At 38.7% G+C, this 23,536-nt stretch overlaps 1 protein-coding gene across 1 annotated transcript in view; it reads right to left on the bottom strand.

The window, feature by feature from the left end:
• Positions 1–23,536, bottom strand: part of Stmn2 (stathmin 2) — a 52,090-nt gene that overhangs the window by 27,445 nt on the left and 1,109 nt on the right. The gene's annotated exons all lie outside the window — the stretch shown is intronic.

Raw genomic sequence — 23,536 nt, 5'->3', positions numbered from 1 at the left:
GGCTGGAGAGATGGTTCAGTGGTTAAGAGCACTGACTGCTGTTGCAGAGGATCGAGGTTCGATTCCCAGTACCCACATGGCGGGCTACAAACCGTCCTTAACTCCAGTTCCAGGGAAATCCGAAGCCCTCTTCTGACCTCCGCAGCATTGCATGACACAGGTGCACTCGCATACATGCAGGCAATACACTCATACACATAAAATAAAAATAATAAAATATAAAAAAGTACCTGAGATTTTCACATGGATGTTCAACATGAATCAAAGGATAGCATATTTGATGGCTTAATTCATTCAATTCAATAAACTGATTGAAAACAATAGAACCAGGCTTTGTAGGCTAGTGTTACCTTTTTGTTAGTGAATGTAATATAGTAACCAAAACATTTTATAAAATGAAACATACAGTTAACCTTCCATTTCTGTGGCTTCCATACTCATAGAGTCAACCAACCATAGATTAAAAATATTTGAAATAAAAATTGCTTCTGCAGTGGCATATACTACTCATGAAATAAACATTTGATCAGTTTTATGAAAAACTGCATCTGTGCTAAACATAGACAGACTTTTCCATTGTTCCTTAAACAATATAGTATGACAGCCATTTACACACAGCATTTACATTGTATTAGGTCTTATAAATAACCAAGAAATGCCTTAAAGTATAGGAGAGGACATGTATAGGTTATATGCAAATACTACACTGTTTTAAATTAGAGACTTGGACATCTGCAGATTTTGGTTTTCACAGGGGGCCCTGGAGTCAATTTCCCATGCAGACTGAAGGATGATGGCATACTATATTACACATTAGAGATACTAACTTTATTAAGAAGAAACAATATAAACACAAAACTAAAAGATTTTCTATCTGATAAAACAGTATTAAAGTTATAGAAGAATATAAAGATTTATATAGAGGAACTTTAATCCCCAATGTGGCAATGTTTGGACATGAGGACTCTGGGGATTAGATAGTGAAATCAAGTCATCATGAGTAGGCCTAGTGCTCTTATAAGAGGCCAGAGAGCTAGCCTCATCTCTTTCTGCCATGTGAAAATATAAAATGCCACCTTGGACGAGAACCCACACCAGACCCACATCATGCTGTTACCTAGCTTGCAGATTTCTAAGTCTCCAGAACTTTAAGAAGTCGTGTTTGTTATATCAGCCCAAGCTACAACACTGACTGAAAGAAATACTTGTCTTTGCTGTCCTAGGTGATTGGGGAAAACAGCAGCTGACCTCTGTGATTTCCTTAACAACATAATTTTCAGTACTAATTTTATAAAGGGATATGGCTCTACCTGGTATAGCCCTGACCAGTGGCAGCCATTGTTAGATGCTCATTGAGGTGGATGCTCTCATCTCAGGGAACAACTCAGCAGCAGCTGCAGCCACCCAGTGAATCCTGTTTGTCTCTTTGCCATAAGCACATAACCCGTGATCAAGAGCTTCCTTTCCACAGACCCTCTGCCTAAACTCCACCCAGGCAGCATTACCCTTTGGAATCCTCTTTACTCATCTACATCCTCCCCAAAGTTTGAGTCCTAATTCAGATCACCTCTCCTGAGCACCTCCCTCTCTTAGGGCACAACTCCCACTGTCCTCAGTGGGCTTATGATATGATCTTGACTGTATACTGTTTAGCGTCATTTGCTAGTGATTTCTTAAAAACTTATTTTTATTTTTTATGTGTATGAGTGTTATGCCTGCATGTGTATAAGTTCACCTATGTCGTATAGTGCCCATGGAGGGCAGAGAGGGCATCAGATCCCCTGGAAAGGAGTTATGGACTGTTGATAGATACCATGTGGGTGCTGGGATTCAAACCCGGGTCTTCTGCAAGAACAGCCAGTGCTCTTAACAGCTGTGCCATCTCTCCAGCCCCTGCTAATGATTCTTGATATATAATTTTTGTTAAACTATAAGTTATTTGAAAGCACACGTTTTTTACTCACTGATGAAATAATTTACAGAATAGTTCTATAATAAGCAAAGTGATTACTCAGTAAGTAGTTGTTATTTGTCTTGGGAAGTGATTTTAAACCAATTTCCATTAGCAAGTACTTAGGATCACCATCTGTAAGCAGGACTTTCTGTGAGGCATTATAAAGTACACAAAGATAAGATAACATTGCTGTTTCTAAGTCAGGGGACAGTATGTGGATATAAAAATGGATTAAGGTAGATAAAACATAGAAGAAATATCACATGGGTACACAGATGATTTAGGAAGCTGCTAAACCCCTCAGTTTGCTGCAGAGAGGTGAGTGGTCAAGACAAGGTTCGCAATAAGGGTTGCCAGCTTCAGCAAAGAAAAATACAGGTCCACCCAGTTAAGATTTAAACAAGACATTGCATGGGGCACACTTATCATCTGTTTCTTTTCTGAAATTCCAATTTTAAGTGTGAGTCTTGGATTTTATAAGGTATCCTGAATAAATGGACCTGGAGTGAGTGTAAAGATTGATATAGTCAGACATGGGGACTCATGCTTGCATCCTAGCATGTGGAAGCTGATGTAGGAGGATCCCCATGAGTTTGAGGCCAGCCTGGACTACAGATTAAGACCCTGTCTCAACCCACTTCCCCACCTAAAAGATTAAATAGTGTGGAATAAAGTGAAGAACAGAAGGTTTATTTATTTTTGTTGACATAGAATAAGGTTCTAAAGAGATAATATGGAATTGTGTGTAAGTCTCCCCAAGGACCGACACCTGCACTCCAGCGGCAGCTTACCCATCATGGTCTCTGGATGGCATTCTCTGCACTTTAGACAATCTTTTCATAGGTACACTCATTGGCGCTTCAAAACTTCTGCCCAGATAGTGGATCTTCTCGGGGTCAATTCTGCTCCAAGATTTTGGGTTTTAACTTTTACTCACTTAAGATATTATGTTTATATTAAAACCAACCTGAATATATTTTGTGCTAGACTCCAAAGTATTATGAAAAACAGGTATAATAAAAGAAATTTAAGTCTAGGAATTGAGTCTTGAGTCCAGTTGTAGGAATATGCTATTAGAGATTGTGAGATGTATAAGAAGCGATAATGGGTCTGTTGGCCACAAGTCCTGGCCTGCTTCCACAGTTCTGGTTTATGCTCATCAGTAACCATCCTTTTCACTGTGAAAAGCACCCCAAGTTGGTCTTCATTATCACTGGGAAGGAGGGAGAGCGTGAGGGAAGGGGGGAGAGAGAGAGAGAAAGAGAGAGAGAGAGAGAGAGGAGAGAGAGAGAGAGAGAGAGAAGAGAGAGCAGGGTTTCCTTGTAGCCATAGCTGGCCTAGAACCTGTTACATAGACCAGGCAAGCCTTAATCTCACAGAGATCTACTTGCCTCTGCCTCTTGAGTGCTGGGATTAAGGCATGAGCCACCACGGCTGGCCCCAAATCTCTTTTTAAAAAAACCTTTTCCATGCAAAATGTAATCAAACCAAAGCTTGTAGGATGGGTTTGCTTGGAGGAAAATTGTGTGTGGGCTGATCCACTGAAATACAAATAATTTGAATAATCTTCAAATTAACAACAAAAACCATGCCAATTATATTTGCATCCATTGACTTGATAATCATTTTTTTCTCTTGGAGTTTGGAATCAATGTATATTAATCTTTTTACTATACCCCAACATTAAGCAGAATTAAATGCTTCTTTATAAGAATGTAGGAGTTGATAGGTAATTCCATGTATGCCTTTTCAGTGGCTGGTTGGTTGATTTTGCTATTAAGTATTAACGTTTGCAAGTAAGTGCATTTGTCTAGTGAATTCATTTAAAATTCAACCCACATAAAGTATAATAATTATATAGCAATAGTTTCAACCTAATGATGTATGAACACTAATTGTACTTTTTCATTCTTCTAAATGGCTACAATGAGTTATCAGTAATGGTAACAGTTGCTCCTTGCTGAGCACATACAATGAACTAAGGCATTTCCATGCATTTTCTTGTTTAATCATCCCAACAATACCAGAAGAAAGGTCCAATAAATAGTCCAAGTTTATAGGTGGAGAGATGACTCAGAAGTCAAGTAACTTGTCTAAGTTCTGATAGATTATGAAGTGTGATGCTTAGTTTTAATGTGGGCCTGTCTGACTCTTTTCCTTGCTTTTAATGTTGCTTAATGCTGTTTACATCTCCCATCAGCCCCCCCCCCCAGCCAAGGTATGGTTCCATAATCCCACCTCTCTTGCTGGCAATCATGCACAATGGCAAGTGCTTCACTGTCACGTTACACCCCAGCTGCTTTTCTAACAATTTAATCAGGTGTTTTGCTTTCATTTTCACTGTCTACTTGTTTCCAACGAGAAAATTGTACATTTTATTGATTTTAAAAATAAAATGCATAAAATGCTTTCTTTTTCCATTTTTTTTCTTTGACATTTGTTTCTCATTCTCACATGAGCCACTGTCTACATGGCCAGAAGTTCGGTTGTCCCTCAGTACCCATGGGAGATTGAGATCCCCCAGTGACATAAAAATCTGGGGATTTCAAGCCCTTACATGGAATGATGTAGCATTTGCATGTTTTCTATGCATATCATTTTGTATGTTTTAAACCGTCTCCATATTATTCATATAATAAATACATTCTAAATGCTATAAATATTTATTATATGTTATTGTTCAGGAAATATCAATAAGAAGTATACACATAGTCAATACAGAGGCATTTTTGAATATTTTCAATTCATGATTGAATCAATGGATGCAAAACCAGAGGGATGGCCATACAATTTTACAGAAAGAAAGTACAACATTTTTTTGATTTGTGGATTCTGTATGGGTAATAAATATTGGCATAGAAATAGCTGGGAACTTCAGGAACAGTTTCTTATAAGGATACACAGATTTAACAATCAGGTATGATTTTGTTTTAAATCATCAAAGAGATTAGTTTACTTAAGAAAATATGGCATAGGCTTGTAATTATTTGTTCCATTTTTATGAACATATACCAGAGACTGAACTCTTTACTCGCACTTTCATATATGTCTCAGCTGTACAAGTAACTTATTTCAAGAAGAAAATAATATGCATTATTCATGATGCTATATTCCATTATTTTTTAAAGACCTAAACAATTAGAAGTAAATGGCTTAAAATTTTTCAATTTTCCACTTCATTTAGCTTATGTGGGCGTAACCATTAAAATGAATTCTCATACATGTCATTTTGTTGTTTCATTTGGAATTGGTGGTCTCATAGAAATGTCTTCTGTTTATTTGTCCTGAAAAAAATTTTATTCTTAATTTCTTAGTCTTTAGTTTTGGCTAATGTTCAATGTGAAAAAGGATTTATGCACTAGACTTCCTTTTAATATGAAAGACAGTACGGCTTGTTTTGTAAATGTCATTTGTTAACACACTGTCTTGGGAGGAAATATCTCACTGTCCCTGACTGGACACTTGTCTGTGTCCTGGCACCTGGCATTTGTTCCCCCCTACCATTTTATTGGTTATATCTTTTTTTTTTTTTTTTTTCAAATCATGGAGTGTACAAATGCCACCAGCTTTACTGTGTGGCTAGTCAGTGATGGCTTCTCTTTTAAGATTTCAGTTTACAAAATACAGTATCTACAGGGCCATTTAATAAGACTCCAAAGAACAATTTAATCAGCTTTTTCCTTTTACTCCATCACATCTTAGATAAGAAACAAAAGACAGGAGTCTATTTTATTTTTAAAGATGTGGAAGTAAGACCCAGAGAGGACATCATAAGCATTTTCTCAGGAAGCCCCACATCGTTATTCCTTTTTGCTTTGTGATCATAAGGGCACAGGCCCTCAGAGGAATGGCTCAACCTGGGCTGGTTGTACTGAGGAACACATTTCTTGCTCTTCCCTTCTCTTGTTTTCGCAGTCACCATAGAGGTCTAGTAGGGAGGTTTTCTTCGTGAGTCTTACATGGTGCATTTGGATTCAATCTGCCTTTCTCTAGGAAGGTCTCTGGGGGTGAAGGACAAAATGAGATGCTACAGAATTCAAGTCAAGCTCTCTTGCACTTGGTGTGACAGCAATTGGATTTCCTGTTTTTGTTTTTTATAGTAGAAAGGACAAAATTTCTTTATAAACACTGACAAAAGCACTTCTTTTGAAAAGGAAAGCCATTGCCATTTCCAGGCAGAGGAGCCTTCAGGGTCTGGCACATACCTGGGGACAGTGCTTGTAGCTTGTGCTAAGGATTTAAAATGATAATAGACAACAAGAAAACACTGTGCTATATGGTTCTGAAAAGTGCTGAGATTCAGTCCCTATTATAAAGCACTGCTGCGATCTTGCTGCTGGGGACCTCCTCCTTTCCTTCCCCCACATCGTCACACCAGCTACCTGGCAGCTCTGTTTGTTGGTTCCTTCTTTATTTTTCCCTTTTGCAGATTTAAGCTCCTGATGCTCATTTTTGGACTTATAGACCACATATTGTGTATGTATTTGGCAGTTTGCTTTGTGGTTCACTAATCCAAGCTAAAATTATTTATTTTCTACTCAGATGTATCATTTCTATTAAGAACAAATTTATTTTTTTTTATTTTTAAGACAGTTTCATGTATCCTAGGCTTATTTTGAACTTGCTATGTAGATAAAGATGACCTTGAACTTCTGATCCTCTTGTCTCTACTTCATGAATTCCAGGATTAGAGACCTCTGCCATCATGCCCAGTTTATGCGGTGCTGGGATTCATCCAAATCTTAGTTCAGGCTAGGCAAGCACTGTACCAACTGAACTACATCCACAGGCCTTTAAGAGTATTTTTGGGAGCTCTGTGTGATATTTAAAGATGAACTAGATTAGGGCTGATGAGATGGCTCAGTTAGTAAAGTACCCGCTGTGCAAACATGAGGACCTGAGTTTGGATTCCCAGCTCTTGCACCTGTAGTCCCAGTGCTTAAAGGTGGGATGGAGTGGGGGGTGGAGACAGGTGAATGACTAAAACTCATTGGTCAGCCAGCTTCAAGTTCGGTGACTCTGTCTCAAAAAATAAAAGTGGAAATTAATCAAGGAAAGATATATGATGTCAATCCCTGACCTCCACATGTGTGTGCACACATGTATGTGCATACCTGTATGCACAGGTGCATAGCATACTCTAACAAGTACATACAACACACACACACACACACACACACACACACACACACACACACAGAGATCCTACCTCCCACACAAACAGATAGACAATGTAAATTTGCTTAAAATACTTCCTATACACTATATTAACTCAAATTGGCAGCTTTAAAATATTTTTATTGATGGATATGCAACTGAAATTTAACAGTTAAAAAGAAAACCAAGCAACTCTCAAGTTTAAAGAGCTATTTTACTATCTCAGAAAAATCACTGATATGAAGTATGAGGTAATGTGTCTAGATATTTCTGCTGAGATGATGTAATGTTAATTAGTTCAGTATAAGATTAGATTCAGTCCACATTTATTCTACTTTCTACCCCAAAAATTACAGTCTCCAAAGCTGGAGAGGTTTTGAAGATTAATTTTTTTTAGCCAGTCAAGTCATCCAGGTTATTCTGTAGATTATAGCTCTCAAAATCAAACAAAGGGACGTTTAAGAGGGTCAAAGCAGTTTAACTCATCTCTGGATTTTACAAAAAGATGTGCAGCTCTTAAATTTCATTTCAGTGAATTCTTAGCACCAGGAATGGTAACAAGGAAAAGAAATCAGATGACATGAATTAGTTTGTCTGATCCATGCTGGAGTAGAAGCTGTAAACTGTATCAGTTTTGAACCTCATGGTGCTCTTGACCCATTAAAGCTCCATCAGTATATAACGAGAATTCCATGTAGCAGGGTACACTTCCCATGATGAAAAATCTTAAAGTGCTTAATGGAAGCCAAACTACATTGTGATTTAAAGGAATATTAGAAGCACCTTATTCTGTTTATGTGTCAAGATTCTATCACCAAGCCTAATTCTGAGTACTGAGGGATTCCTTTTTCCTTTAATCCCCTAATACTGCAAGGTAGTAGTGATGAGCCTTATATGTTTTCCTTTTAGCTAAATTGGTTGGGACTCAAATGACACAAAGCTAGGAAAAAAGTCTATTCATGTGGGTAAGGGAACGTTTTCATGTAAGGATGATCTTGCTCTTTCCTTCCTTCTTCCGCAGTGTCTTGAGTGTTTCTCCACAATGGTTGTGTGTCACTCACATGATTGAAATGTCCCATTATTTTAAAAATTTTTGGCTGAAGAGCCAAAATACTTTGTGTTCATTCGTAACTGAGCCAAACTCCTACTTCTGTGCAGAATGGCTATTACTCCTGTGGGGCCAGTGTCCAGAACCATAAATGTTTGGGCTGCCAATGATAACATTGATTTCCTCTGGTTCTACTTCTCTTAGAACTTTGATATGTAAGGTTCTGTATTTGAAGACTCAGATGTACTCAGTGAAAGAAGAACTTTCATAGATGGTAAGTAAAAAATATATATCATATATATATATATATATATGATGCATATGATTCTGATGACTTAATTCCAGTCTATGGGCCAGGTGACTTTTCTCTTTGAATTAACCAGTGGTTTGAATACTGAGGTGACAGACTGAACAAGTTTAAAAAGCATCCTATTTATCACCACAGAAAGGAATGACTGGATAATGAGATAGGCTAATCTACATAGACCATTGAGAAGGTACAAAGTCAAGGTCTTGAACAAACCATTTCACCACTCTAGATCCTACTGGTTGTCTAGAATTGCTTTTTTGATGCTCAATTAGTTTTCAAATTCAGTAGCTCTCCCATTACATACACATTCACATTTTATGTTTTCTGCAGTAAAGGCTTTCTTTACCTACTTTGTTTTAGACAAATTATTTTATGATACCTCATATTCAAGAAAAAATGTTCATGCTTTTGTTTTGTGGCATTCTCTTTGTTCTGAATCCTGACATTTATAACAGCTGGGTTTGTGATAGACATGGATATTATATCTAATGTGACAAATGCTTCATTCAGAAAACAACCCATGTCTTCAATTTCAAATTGCAAAATTCTCAGAGCAATTTCCATTCTTTCCCTGCTACATGAAAGATCTATTTTTGGCTCCAAATATTCTTTTTTCACAGGCAGAATAAGTGATGCATAAAGCATAAGCTTTTTGGATGCCATCTGGAACTCTCTTTGAATCATGATAGTCATTCTTAAGACATGAGAATTGTATGTTGGTGTAACGGGACGGGCAAGACCAGAACCATCTATGCATTTTATTCTATGTGTGGCAACAAACACCAGGTCTATTGTTTAACAATAAATAGAATAAAAATAGAATCAAGCATTTGATCAGCACAGATAAATATGAGTTGAAATTTGGCATGGTAATTTGTTATTATTTCAAGAAAAATCTCCAGTTACTGATCTGTAAACCTAAACATACAGTTTGTTCTCTTTTATGTTCTATTTTCTTTGGATTTATTTACCCTAAATGCTGTTTTCAAAAAAGTAGATTTTTTCATTCAGAATAATGGTCATGGTTCTAAATTTTCAGCTAAGTTATAATAGGTCAAGAAGACAGATGATCTATTAAATAGGATGTGGTGACCATTTGTAAATGTCAAAGTAATAATGAACTAGTCATGTAATTCTCCAAACTAGGTTTGTATTTCCCTAAAACCAGAATCCAATTTCAAGGTTCCCATTGCAAAAGTTTGGGGTGTCTTTGACTTCTCAAGGACATAGTCCTTTTCCTGGCTTGTTCCATACATGTTGGCCATGTTCCCTCTACTGCTGTGTTTGCTACCAATCATTTCGTCTCAAGCCTAAGATTTTTGAGAGAGGGAAGCTGTCTCCCCTAATGTTCTTTATATTTCTCCCCATATCTATGTGTATGTACAACAGTTAACAGGCGTCCTATGAATGTTTATCCTTTGGCTACTGAGCAGAGAGAGGCTGTCCTTCAGATGTAAATAACAGCTGTTGAGTTTGTGAGTAACCCAGCTGACTTTCTCATAGAGACTGAGTAGAGGATGGTGGGCAATAGCCCAGAGGTATGATGGTGCTCAATCTCCCCCTGAAATTCACTAGCTTTGCATCATGCCGAGGAATGGCTTTTCTGGGGTCTTTGAAGTGGTTTGCTCTTAGAGAAGACAATTGTGCAAAGGTGAAAAAGAGACAGGTGAATATAAATATATGTTTTATTGTCCTCCCCCGAATATTGACTAGAGGTAAGTAAATATTCCCCTAGAGTAGTGAAGAAAACACATGCTGGAACTGAAAACCCATGTTCCAGCTCAGGATCTAACCAAACTTGGACAATGTATTATACTTTCTGAATATGAGTTTGTCCACAAAGGGGATAGAATATTATTGTACCGGGTGATGTAATGTGTTGTGGAAGTGAACTGCTGATGTAAGATGTTGCTCATAAAGATTAATCATCTCCAAATTGATCTTTAATTTTTGAAGTTCTAAAAGGGTGTAGCTAAACATATGGGATTTTGATTCTTATTATTTTTCTTTTTCCTTAGAGCATATTCTCCCCCCATTATCCTCTTATTCCCTTCACCCACACAATGAATGCCTTCTTCCCAACAAGTCCCCCTCCCTGATTCGTATCTTTTTTGTTTGTGTCCCACTGCTTGTTTCTATTACTTCACTTATCACAAAATCACCAAACACAATCAGAACTCCTGTTCTGTGCAAGGAGACTTATGTCCAGTTCACTAAGTGGGTTCTGGGTCAAAGTGACTTGCTTCAGATTCTGACCTTACCCTGTGTTGGCTGCATGTGAATTTCTTTCTCTTCTTTTCTCACCTGTAAAAACGTGGATGGTCATTCTTGTAAGGCACTTGTCAGAGTCACAATGATTAGCATAGTAAGAATCCAATACACACCAGGGCAAAGTATTACTGCAAAGAAGATACTGCTTCAGGGAATTCAAAGTAAGAGAGGTATGTATCAAACCTCAAACAAGCCCCTCTCACCGCTGTAGAGATGGAAGTGAGAGAAAGAAACGCCTTATGTTGAAACAAAAAGTGAAAGCATTTCAAGATAGAGAGGGAAGGCAGAAGGAAGGCTGCTGAATATTTGCCCCTGGAAGCTGGTCTCCTGACCTCTCTTACGCTTTCCTTTCCTGGCAAGTGGGGATAATGAAACCCGTCTTAGAGCTGTTACTCATAATTGGCTCATACATAGCTGGTGAACACTAAATGATAAGGAAGATGAAAAAATACTTATAATAAGATAATGTGGCTAATTGTCAAATTTCTCATGAGACAATCATCTTGAGGCATTCACAGGAAGGGAAACCCAAGGAAAGCTAGATGAGAGTTGACCTGGAACGCTGTCACGGTTTGTTCAGGGACAGTATACAATGCTGAGAGCTCTTCCTTGACTTCTTAGCTAATTATCCTGTCTATGTCTTTATGTCTATAAAGTTCATCAAAAGTGATAAAATATGTAGCTATCTGGAAAGAACAACCCCATAGCTACGTGAACAATCAGGAGCAATAGCTTCCCTTTTTGATTTATTTAAATGTTTAAAAAGTTCTTTGCAGCTTTGAAAGTTGGACACAAAAGCCCAGTGCACTCTCTCTCTCTCTCTCTCTATATATATATATATATACATATATATATGTAATATGTCAAGATGTAATACAGCTTGCTACAATTCATAAATAACAAAGTCTACAACTACGATGCAGTTTATTTTTTATATCTCATTTTCAGAAAAATTTCAACAAATGGGATCTAGCTCTTTTCAAAGCTGCTCAATTCTTGAATGTCAGTCCTCAACTTGGAAAAAGAAATTAATTTTAAATATTGAATTTCATCTTCTTTTTATTTGTTTCACAACTAAATTTAAAAAATAAAGGTGGATAGAAGAGAAACAATTCTCTTTTCTCTGCCTCTGTGTCTCATTAAGGTTTTTAAGACAGGAGAACATCTTTTTTCAAAGCTGAAGGGTTCCACTTCCTGCAGTATGTTAAGACCTTGTGAGGACTTAAATTAGGATAAGGTCTTCCTTTTCATTATCCCTGTTTATGAGACAGTAGGCATATACTTTATCACCTGAATTTTCTAGCTTATAAAGGTGAAGTATATTGAGCGTTTTTACGTAGATTATTATAAACAGTATTGAATCTGAAATATACTTGTGAATACACATTTCTTTCAATGTACCTATATTTATGTTATAAATATAGCCCCTACTTTATGTACCATACATTTTTTAAGAAATTTTTTTAACAGAATAAAAGCTTTTCAAATGGGTTTTTAAACTTGTCTTCCTTACATCCTTGTAAAGTCAGATGCCTGATGAATGTCAATTTGATTTTTAAAGATATCATTTGTTGCTCTAGTAATTACATTCTGCTAATGCCTTTTAGATTTAAAATTAGCAGTAGCAAGTTACTGGTACCTGATTCATTATTGATTTAAAAAGCATTACTTTCGTGCAGAACTAGACTACTACTAAACTCCATGCATCTGTCTCTTTCTTCGCCAGGCCTCTAAGGAATATTCCCTTTGTTCTGCTGGTCCTAGAGCCTCTGCTGGGCTCATCTACTAATGGGTGTAGAAGGTGAAACCTGAATCTACCCAGACAAGAAAGCACCTGGAGCTGTGCCTGACAGACAGACACACAAAGAGACTGGAAGTGTGGGTAAGGCTGAGCAGCAGGCAAGGGGTTGGGATCTGATGGGAGGGACGTGTGTGTGTGTGTGTGTGTGTGTGTGTGTGTGTGTGCGTGTGTGTGCATGTGTGTGGTGTTTCCTCCTTTTCTTATTCTTCAAAAGATCTCAGTATATCAACATAGACATTCATGCTTTGATGCCTTGGAGTCAGTTTTAATTTCTACTGAAATGATCTTATGTTGTTAAACCTTCCTGGGTAGACCCAGTTTTACTGTTACCTACATTGTTAAAGTAGATAAGATACCAATGCCAAGGAAATGTAATGTAATTAGAAACAAATACAAGAGAGGGTACTTATGCTTTAGTTATCTTTCTTGCTTACTACATCTTGGCCCAAATGAAATGCATTAATTATTAAATTCTGGCATTGCCCAGAATGGATTTGTCTTAAAGATTTATTACATGAGCACCTGTGTCATAAATGGGTATGAACCCTCCTCCTTCCACAAAGAATTATTGAATAGTGATCATTTCCACACTTGCAAATACTTTCCAATAGTATTGCTGTTATGTGTAGAAATTAACATAAGAATTTAGATGTCTAATTTTTTTAGATGTCTAATTTTTAAAATGATTTTTTATTTATCATCTTCATGATTCAACAAAGAAGACAGAGATGGGGATCGATTTTTATTGTCAAATACTTAATATTCAATTACTTACCAAATTCTCCTAATGACCACATCATTGGGCATTATTCTCCCCATTTGGTAATGGTGAGGAGAATTGTATTAACATTGTAGAAATGATGGGCGGCTTGCTCAGGGACTCCCAGGCAGTGAGCAGTACAGTAGAGTCCAAGCCATGCCTTCTAATCCATCCACCTCTAATATAGCTCTCTCCCCACATGTAACAGACAAAGTTCCTGATCTCAGCATTTTGGAAAAACTGAAGCACTTCTTTTTAGTTTTCACAGGGTTTTGCATATTGCTGTGTTCCATGATGATCTGCTTTTTCTTTTTCCTTTTCCACAGGGTTTTACCTTTCTATTTTCTTTGATTGCAGCTCTTAGTGAAGCTTTCGGCATAACTGAGCCCTGGGCCTGGGTCACTTTGTCTGTTTAGGATTTGTTCTGTCTCAGGGAGGCAGACTTACAGGGTGGAGGGATGAGATGGTGCCAGGAGAAGCAATGAGGGAATCGGAAGCAAAACGAGTAGAGTTCCACCTTTCTCTAGCTTATCAGCCCTCTTACATTTTCTGCGTCTGTTTCTTAGGTACCTGTACTGGACCCAGAGTTTCTCTATGATGGGTGGTTGCTCTCTTAGACTACCATTCATTGCCCTACCCTGAAAGAAGCTTGAGCTGGGGAGTAGGGGCAGTAATAAAACTGGTGACTTGGTTGCTACTTCTGAGCCAATCAACCATTTGTCAGGAAGAAGGCTTGAGACAGTTTGGGGAGGGAGTGGGATTCTGATCCCTATCCCTTCAAAATAGTATATGCTGTTGACTGAGGATTCAATCAACATTTTAGTTGACTTTTCATTATTTTGAATGTACTTTTCAAAACCCAAATGACTTCAGAATCAGTCGGTGTTTGCTATTCTTTCTTTAATCATTCTCAATGCACACACATTGGTATTTTCACACACACACACACACACACACACACACACACACACATGCAAATCTCATTAATCCAAGTGTGATGCTGCACACATGTAATCCAGCACCCATAAGGCTGAAGGAGGGACATACATTTGAGGCTAATCTGGGCTACACAGTGAGACACACACACATATATACATACATACATACATACATACACACACACACACACACATACACACACAATTATTATACCTAATGGTAAAAGAGCTCAAGGGTTGCATTTATGTAGTACTTCACAGGTGCTAATTATGCTTTCACATGCTTTCTGGATCCTGACAACGACCCTCTGATAAGGACAAAACAGACAGTACCGCTATTAGACAAGTGCTGAATTAGAGGCACAAAGAAAATGGCCTTCACCAAGGTGAGTTAGCAAGAGTGAAGAAGCCTGATCCTGCTCTTGGTCCCTTTCTTCAGTGCAGCTTGATCACTCTGGTAGTGAACCGCAGAGCTGCCCTTTTGAGTCCTGTTGCAGAGCTAGAAGTAGCTCTCCTGCTGTAGGGTCTGCTGAGTGGTTTACTATAGCATGGGTCTGGACCAGCTGCGTCAGCAGCACCTAGGAGCCTGTTAGATATGCAAATCAGTAGGGTCAACTTTAGACCCACAGAACAGAACACCTGGAAGAAAGGTCCTAGTTCCCCAAATGCTTCTGATGCCCAGGAAAATCCAGTCTAAGTATTTTGACTAAAGGATTGCAACTACTTTGGCTGATGGAGCTTAACTATTTAAATCTACCGCATTTTGGTGATCTTTGTCCTTCCTAACTGATGTTATTACTTTATCATTATGCACCAACTTGCAAGATACTTAGGTTGTATAAAAATTGCTAAAATAGGGAAGCCTTTTATTTATAGTCATAACTTCCATTATTACTTTTAATTTGCTGATATGTATAAGATCTTGTTACCTTCAAAACAATTCTTCAAAGGTGATGAACATGTTCATTTATTTCTTAGACTACTTAGAATATTTAAGATAATTAGAATATTTCTTAGAATATATAGGCTTCTGAACATAGTTGACATTCAAATTTATTTTGTTAAAAATTTATATTCACTTATTTATTTTTAAAAGTAAATAGCTTTTTACTTAAGGGATGTTACATGTGATTCCTAGTGACACTACCTATTATTGATTTTGGACCGGAGACAAATATGTCTACCATGCTCCTTTCCTTCAGGACAGAGGACCAAGTGTTGAATATTGTCAGTTTCATATCCATATCTAGTCTATATTGACATTAATCTATATCCATCTTTGTTAGATCTGCTTTCTCATCTTGCTTTGAACTTGACTGAGTAAATTCTTCTAAGCTTAAATTTACTTATTTTAATAGAGTGACCTCTATATTATGTCCAAAACGCAGGGATTACATGAAGATTTAAAAAAAAGTGAGTGGAAGATACGAATATTTTCTGAAATCTACTAGATCTCTTAAAGACAGACCATACTATCTAATTGTTCTTTTTAATGATTTCAATCTTCTGTGCTTATCTTCTCCTTTTAAAAATTAACTATAAAAGGAAGAAGTTTCTCTGAAGTACATGGAAAGATAACTTTTCAAGTGGGTCTTGTGATCTGTCACTGAGAGACTGGAGTTGACTATGATAATTTTCATGTGAGAACAGTTATTTTTAGAAGGATGCTAGCTGGCACCTTACTGTAAGAGTTACATAATGTCAATAGTTACTTGTGTTGGAAATGAAAGAGAACACTGCAGTGGTAAATATGGCATGCTAAGCCAGGCCCCGAAGTGGCTCCTGGGAGGCTGTTGTCAGTCTAACTGCACAGTGCTGTCAACTGCCTGAAACGCCACCTGGTGCATTTTATGATAAAGTTTCCTGCTCTCTGTTCTCTAAGTCAATATATATTACAAGTTGAGATTTTTTTTTTTCATGGCAGCTAGCTTTCTATTTACTAGGAAACCCAAACTGGAAGGCTACGATTAGCTTCACAGTGAGTAATTTTAGCAATAGGAATTAAACTTGATGGCTGATACTCATAGGAAAAGAAAATCTTCCAAAAAGAGTAGAATATTAATCAAAATGCAATGCACTTTAAAATATCTCTTGTAAAAGTATTTTTGGAATAAGATGTAAGTGAATTTCATTTGATTGTTTTTATCTTGATATAAGGACACAGAACTAAAGATTGACAGGGCCATAGTACCGAAGATCTGTTGTTCTACTAAGTTCTTGGACAGAAGAGAAGACACCACACACCCCAGCACCTAAACTCTACCTATTCTAGAAGGACGGCTGCTAAGCGGGTACTCCTGAAGGCACTGTAGTGTGATTTTGGCAAAAACTTCCCTCTTAGACAACATCCTGCTCTATTAAAAATCACTTTTAATGCACTATTTGAGAGCTGTAATTATCTGTTTCTTGTCAAAAGCCAAATTTTGGAACTTATGATTTTCTCAAGGTCAAAACATTGCAAGTGAAAAATTCTTAGAGGATTTTGTTCTGGTTTGAGAGCAAAATGTGGGACTTCTGTTCAGCACACATCCTAGGAATGCTGTTTCCAGAAGAGCAGCAAAACGAGTGCTGAGATGCATTAATTAACCTTTATGTTCACTTCTAAAAGTGTTTTGTGAGAACAAATGCACACAAAATGCTATCTTTAATCATGACTAATAAACATGGGTTATTATAAACACAGGCTTTACTACTGCAAATGTCTGCTTGACAAATGACAGGGCTGGATTCCTTTAGTAAACATAATTAAAAATGTTGCACAAGGGATTTAAAGTCTTCCCACAGATCTCTCCTGCCTGTCTGCTTTTGAAATAGTGCAATAACCTTGAAGTAATAGCTAATAATTATATTAAATGTGTATGCCCAGGCTATATTTCTTTTAGTTTAACTTTATTTCATAAAACTAAATATTAAAATTAATTATCTAGGACCTATGGAAGGAGTTGGAGGTCCAGTGTGAAGTTCAATGACCACAGTGAGGCTGGCCAGATTACAATTTTTCTTTTCTAGAGTTGGTCACTGAAGTGTATTCAAAGAGTGGTGGCTGTTCTCTTAGCTGAGCTTGTGGTGAGCCACGCATTCCATACAATATCCTAAAGTCTCATAGGTCTTTCCCCCAAAGCCAAAACCATGGGAATTATTTTAATAACCCTCAGGTTATTGATTAAAAGTAATCACCAGATTGAAAGTACTCCCTCTTCAAAATGAGTGTGCATTCAGAAAGGATAAGACCATCTCAGGCCTGCTAAATAAGATGGTGGCATCACAGGTCTGACCTGTGGGAGGAACTCTGATACAGAGCAGATTAAGACTGTGACATAGAGGTTCTGGAACTGCAGCTTGGTACAGGCGCTGGATATGATTACCAGACTTGGGCAAGTCACCTCCAAGTGTTATTTTTGAGACTGCCAGATTATCCACTTAACATACATGTAACTTTTGTGATGCTGCCTTACCATCCCTTCTTTTGTTTTAACCAGCAGCTGCAACAATGGGAAGTTCTTAGCTCTGGAGAAACGCTCTGTGGAATGAACTGCTGAAAACAATGAAAGGGGAAACGGAACCGGCTTTCTACTGAGTCACCGTATTCCACCACCTGTGCTTACTTTTCTTTGGGATCATGTTTTTTACTGCTCTGTTTGGGAAATGCAGAATTTCTAATTCTAGATATTTCAGGTATAGTATCATTCTTGCAGAATTCCCAGAAAAGGCCTTCATGGTTTGCCACTCACTCTATGGGTGATATGATAATTTTGTTATTCCTCGAAGACCCATTTTTTTTTTTTACCTCTAGGCCAACTTTCTTAGAATTGTAGTATTGGGTAATGGAGGCCCTTTATTGGGTGAAGAAAGCAGAAGAAAAAAACGTACTTATTTATTTTGAATTAGGGCCTTTTAACAGCCTAGGCTGACTTTTAACTTACAATCCTGCCTCAGCCTCTTGAGTGCTAGGATTTACAGGCATGTGCCACCATATAAAGCCTAATCTGTTTTCCAATATAGGGTCATACCCAATGAATCTTAATAATTCTTTTCATGTGGTATCCAGAATGAAATACTGTTGGAACATTTGTTAAGTTATGGCTAAGTAATGACTGTGCATGCATACAAAAATAACTTTAATATGGTTTAAGTCTCTGTTTTAGTTTCTTTCCTATGTGGAGCATTCACAGTGAATTTACTGTGTCTAGTAAACTGCATATTAGCCTACATCTAAAAGGTGCTGGGTCGAACTTCTGTTTTGCCTATTATTTGTAAACAACAACAATCAAGTGTAATTTATTACCTTTTCTTAACTGTGCCACAAATTATATTCATTTCACAGTGCACAGATAGACAGATAGACAGATACACACACATACACACTCACACAGAGTCAAATGCCTATTTTCCCCCATATTTTTCTTGTAGGTTTTCTGTTGAGTCCTGTAATACAAATGTATTTTAAATAATCTAATTAATAAAGTGTGATAGTATGGAGTACATTATCCTCAGAGGAATTAAATCCCTATGCATATGAGGTTGAAAGTGAAATATTCTGTAAAGATTGCCATGCATTTAAAAATGTTAAGACAAGCCAGCCATGGTGGCAGATGCCTTTAATCCCAGCACTCGGGAGGCAGAGGCAAGCAGATCTCTGTGAGTTCAAGGCCAGCCTGGTCTACATAGTGAGTTCTATGACAGCTGGTGCTACAGGGAGACCCTGTCTCAAAAAGACCAAAAAAAAAAAAAAAAAAAAAAAAAAAAAAAGTTAAGACATGGCACTAGAGTTCACTATCAGGGGTACATGCATATTATAACTTTGTACCTCTAACTTGTCAGAACTGGCATCAGCAGGGAGATTGTCAGGACTGTAGACTCATCTCTACCCAGGCTTACCCAGTCAGAATCTAGCTTGTAAAGAAAACCAAAGGTAATTCACATACATACTGAAATTTGAGGAATGCAGTAATATAACACTATTAAATATTTTACTCATGGATTATAGTTATATAAGAGAAAAAAGAAAAAGAATTGCCATTCTGCAGAATATATGAAACAACTTATTTTTGGTAATAATAAAAATTAGTTGTAATTATCTGTTTCTTCTTAACAGGGACATTAATTGCTTTCTAAAGCAATGAAACTATTCCAAGGTTTTAAGACTTATTTTTTGTCAGCTTCCAACAATTATCAAGTATAAATAATTGTTAAAATGGGAAAAATTAGATTGAAATCACATTGGATTTGGTTTACAAAGGAATCCTTAAAGCAGATGGGAACGCATTAGCAGTCAGTTTTGGGCACCCCTCCTCAGGATCACATTCTCTCTTCCTGCTTCGCTTACTTGCCTGGAGCTCCCCGAAGGTGGAGCTCCTGACTTTAGAGCTGCCCCCAGCATGAAGCACATTTTAAATGAATGAATAAGTAAACACTGATCTTAATTTAAGCATTTACTTAAAAATTAAAACATCTGTTCTGAAATAATTTTGCTATTACTACTGACATTTTCTACCATTTATGCACAAAACAACCCCAGAAGTAACATAAATGATACAATAATTATGCTGTAGTGAAACTAGAAAGTAAGATCATAAGGGACTAATTAACCAGGGCTATGCCGACTTGCAGATTACAATCACTCACTGCGCTGAGGAGAGCACATGTACTCCTCATTCACTATGGTAAAGCAAGACATTTCTTTTATTAAACCAACAATTGAATGATCCCAATGTAAGAAAAGATTTTAACAGCTAATGTTTGAAGCTAGGCTTAAATCAATCATCTACTTTAGAGAAACTGATTGCCCTCTAGTGGGGTGAAAAGTGAATGCAGACTCGGTGGCTTTCCAATTGAGAGAGCCAGAAAAGACAAACAGCCTCGGTTCTGGAAACATCTGGGTCACTAACTATGCAGTGTTTTCTCCTGGACTAGAACATTTCCTGCATCTTTCACATAATGTCGCAGATCTAATGGTAACAGAATAATGTATATTTTCCCATAAACAAGAAGATTGATGAGCATTAGGGTTGGCTATCAGCAGTGTGGGGCTGGCCACACCCAGGTCTGGGTTTGTGCTGTTAGCTGCCACTTTCTTTGAAACCAGCTTTATCCAGCCTTATGCAGCAAGCAACTAGCTATTGGGGTGACATGAACATACATTTCATCTTAGCTGAGGGAACGGAAACATTGATTGATTGATAACTCAGTCATTTTTCTAAAGATAGCCTGTATTATCAATAAAATATGTTCAATTCAATATGGATCCATCTTCTACTTCATTTTCAGTTATTCAGATTTAACTCTGAAAATCCTGCTTGTTAGATATCATTAGATATTCATAGAATTAGGAACTACTTTGATCTTAAATTACAAAGTGAAAAACTGTTTTAATGCATGCATTGGCTTTCTGAGGTTCTGAGAGGACATGCTCTGAATCTAAAAAAAAAAAAAAAAAAAAAAAGCAACTTCTTGCTGTATTTTGTCACCGACAATGAGAGATCTAATGGAAATCGTATAGTGCCAAATGATCTAATGCTTAGTTCCCTAAATCATTATCTATCCAGAAGCAACTAAAAATTAAAACCAAAAGTAATAGTACCTCTTTTTAATGCAAGAAAGGAAATCCTGATAAAATTTTTAATGATTAAGGAAGAAACAACTGCTCGAACAATAAAATCTCTCCCTCTTCTTGGCATGGAATATTTTACTACAAATCTATCTGTAAGTCAGTGCAAAACCATGATGAATTTTAACTAAACAGAGCTTTAGTTTTAGATACCACAATTTGTCTTAATGATCATTTAAAACAGGTTTTCTTTCATTTTAAAAACATGTACAGACAAATGTCCCCAGATCCACAAATTCACACAATCACACCAGCTATTGGCAATGCACTACCCAGGGAAAACCAGTGTTTCCTGCAGTCTACTCACCTGCTGTGAGTTATGTATGTGTGATTATTGATAAAGCTACATTTATTTCTTTCAGTTTTTTTCTGAAATCTTGATCAAATCTTCAGCTTTTTATTTCTAGTTATTCATGCATCCATTTGGAAGGTGCCTCCATTTGAGATGATAATGGGTAATACAATATGTTCTTAGTACAATCATGCTGAATACAGTAATTGTTTAATGAATCAGGGAGAAAAGCACTGGCTTGGAGATTCTGTGCAGCTGGAAGATTTATAAAATCTACAGCGTTCCCGTTGCAGAGATGGTGCTTCTTTTCACATTTGCAAGTGCAGCCTAATTATGGTAAAAAGAATCTTTTCATTCTTCATAAACAGGGTGGGACTTTAATGGGTTGGTGGTTACCACTGCACTCACGATCCATATTTCTCAGTAGAATTGCGACAGCATCAAGAAATTAGCAGTTTGAAGAACAGTTTAGGGGAGAACAGTTAAAACTTGTGCAAGATCTGCGTTTAAATGTCTATAGCTATAATCTCGTATGGAGTGACATACCACCTCAGTCATATACGTGTATAATTTTTTCCCACTAAAACTACAAATAATTCTCTGTGGAGAATTTTCAGCGCTCTGGCACATAGACTCTGTCCTTAGCAAGTACCAGCGCATAAGCTCCAGCCACGTAATCATAATCGGAAGCCAAAATGTATTTGCTTTTTAGTTACTTAAATAATCTGAGACAAATTTCCTTTGAGGAGGGGGCCAGGAGAGGAGACGGAGGACGAGGGAGATCAGTAGGAAGAAAAATGAGTGGCACGGGTTAATCCTTAACCAAAGGCGATCAGCATCCTTTTCGAACAAGTGAGAATAAAGCTACTGCTGGAATACTAACAAGGACGGTTTGAAATAATAATCCTAATGATAATGAGTCTGTAGCAGTCCTGCAGTTGAAGCCACTCCGTGGGGGTACACATGCCCCCATCCTTAGAGCCTTTCTGGACCCGCAGGCTAACCGCGAATGGTGGCGCCAAGCTAGAGTAGTTCAGGACACTGCGCAGAACCCTCTCCTGGGATGCTCCTGCGGGGGCCGGCGCCCAGTTTGAGGCAGGCAAGCGCTGCAGGGCTGGCTGTGGTCCAGGAGCGCGATCAGCACGTGCGCCCCACCCGGCTGGCCCGCTGCTCAGGGTCCAGTTGCGAGGGGCGTGGCTGAGCCGCGCCCGGTTGGAGGACCCTAGCTAGGGGTCTCCGTCAGGAAACATAGAGGGGAGTGGGCTTGGGCCGGAGAAAATGTCCCCGAGCTCTGAGGGCCGTGTGTGGGCGAGAATACTTTCCGGTACCCCCTAAAGGGGTCATCTCTGCGTTCCAGCGGCCTGGCGGGTTGGGGCCGTGCCTTTGTGTGGCGAGGCGAGGCTCCCTTTTCTGCAGAGCCATCCAATGGGCTAGGAACGGGAGCCGCGCCAGGTGTCTGCACACCCCGTGGGGCTCGGGCTGCTCTGTACTGTGGGCTGGAAAGAGGGGTGTCCGGACCACAGACTGCATAGCAGTCCCTCCCAAGTCCCCCCTTGCCCACCAGGTTTCATCCCGAGGTCTCCCAGTTCCATGGGAAGGGTGGGGCAGGGCAGGGCGGAGCCGGTCCTCGGCCTTCCCCACCCCCACACCCCACCGCATCCCAGCCCGGCCTGGGGGAGGGGGCTTCCAGAAGATACCCCAAGGCAGGTCCCTCCCTGTCTGTCCTCCCCTGGGCCACCCTGCACCCAAGCTCAGGCCCACACGAAGCTCAGGAGAACCTTTGGGGAACTAAGGCCCTGGATCTTGAATCTGGTTGGGTCATAGGTTCAGCCCAAGGATTCGCCAGTATTTGGCCCTGTCTGACCCAAAAAATGTAAATTGCACGTGGCTCAACTTGAAGACCTTGACCTCTTTTGCTTTAGATTTTGCTTACATGTCTTAATTTGTATTATCTATACATCTATTTAGGTTCCCGAAGCTTGCCCTCAAACCGAGCTAAGGAGTTCAGAGACGCTTTCCTTTTCTCTTTTTAATGACTATGTCTAAATGTCCTATTTCATGTGATTCTGAAAGACAAATGTGATCCCGCTCTTCTCTCGCCCTAGAGAGAACAATGAAGCCAGGGTGGGGCGGCTGGGGTGAGTGGTCAGGTCTCTGGCCAGCCAAGGCTGCGAGCGAGGAGCAAGCAGTGCGGGGCGTGGTGACAGGCTGCCTTCCAGGGTATCGCGCTGCGCTCCCCACCGAGACCCCTTTCCATTGAGGACTCTCCGCGGGCGTGGGGACTTCGAGGCTCTGCACAGGGTGGGGCGGACCGCATAGTGCGCCCAGGGCTGCAGGTGCCCCCCTCCAGCCCCCGGGACCGTTGCTGCACACACAAAGAAACCCCACCCCGGCGCCT

Source organism: Nannospalax galili, unplaced genomic scaffold, assembly GCF_000622305.1.
Source record: "Nannospalax galili isolate Female #2095 unplaced genomic scaffold, S.galili_v1.0 scaffold829, whole genome shotgun sequence".
NCBI lineage: Eukaryota > Metazoa > Chordata > Mammalia > Rodentia > Spalacidae > Nannospalax > Nannospalax galili.
The sequence above is the reverse complement of the archived record's forward strand: the minus strand, read 5'-3'. Positions and strand labels throughout refer to the sequence as shown.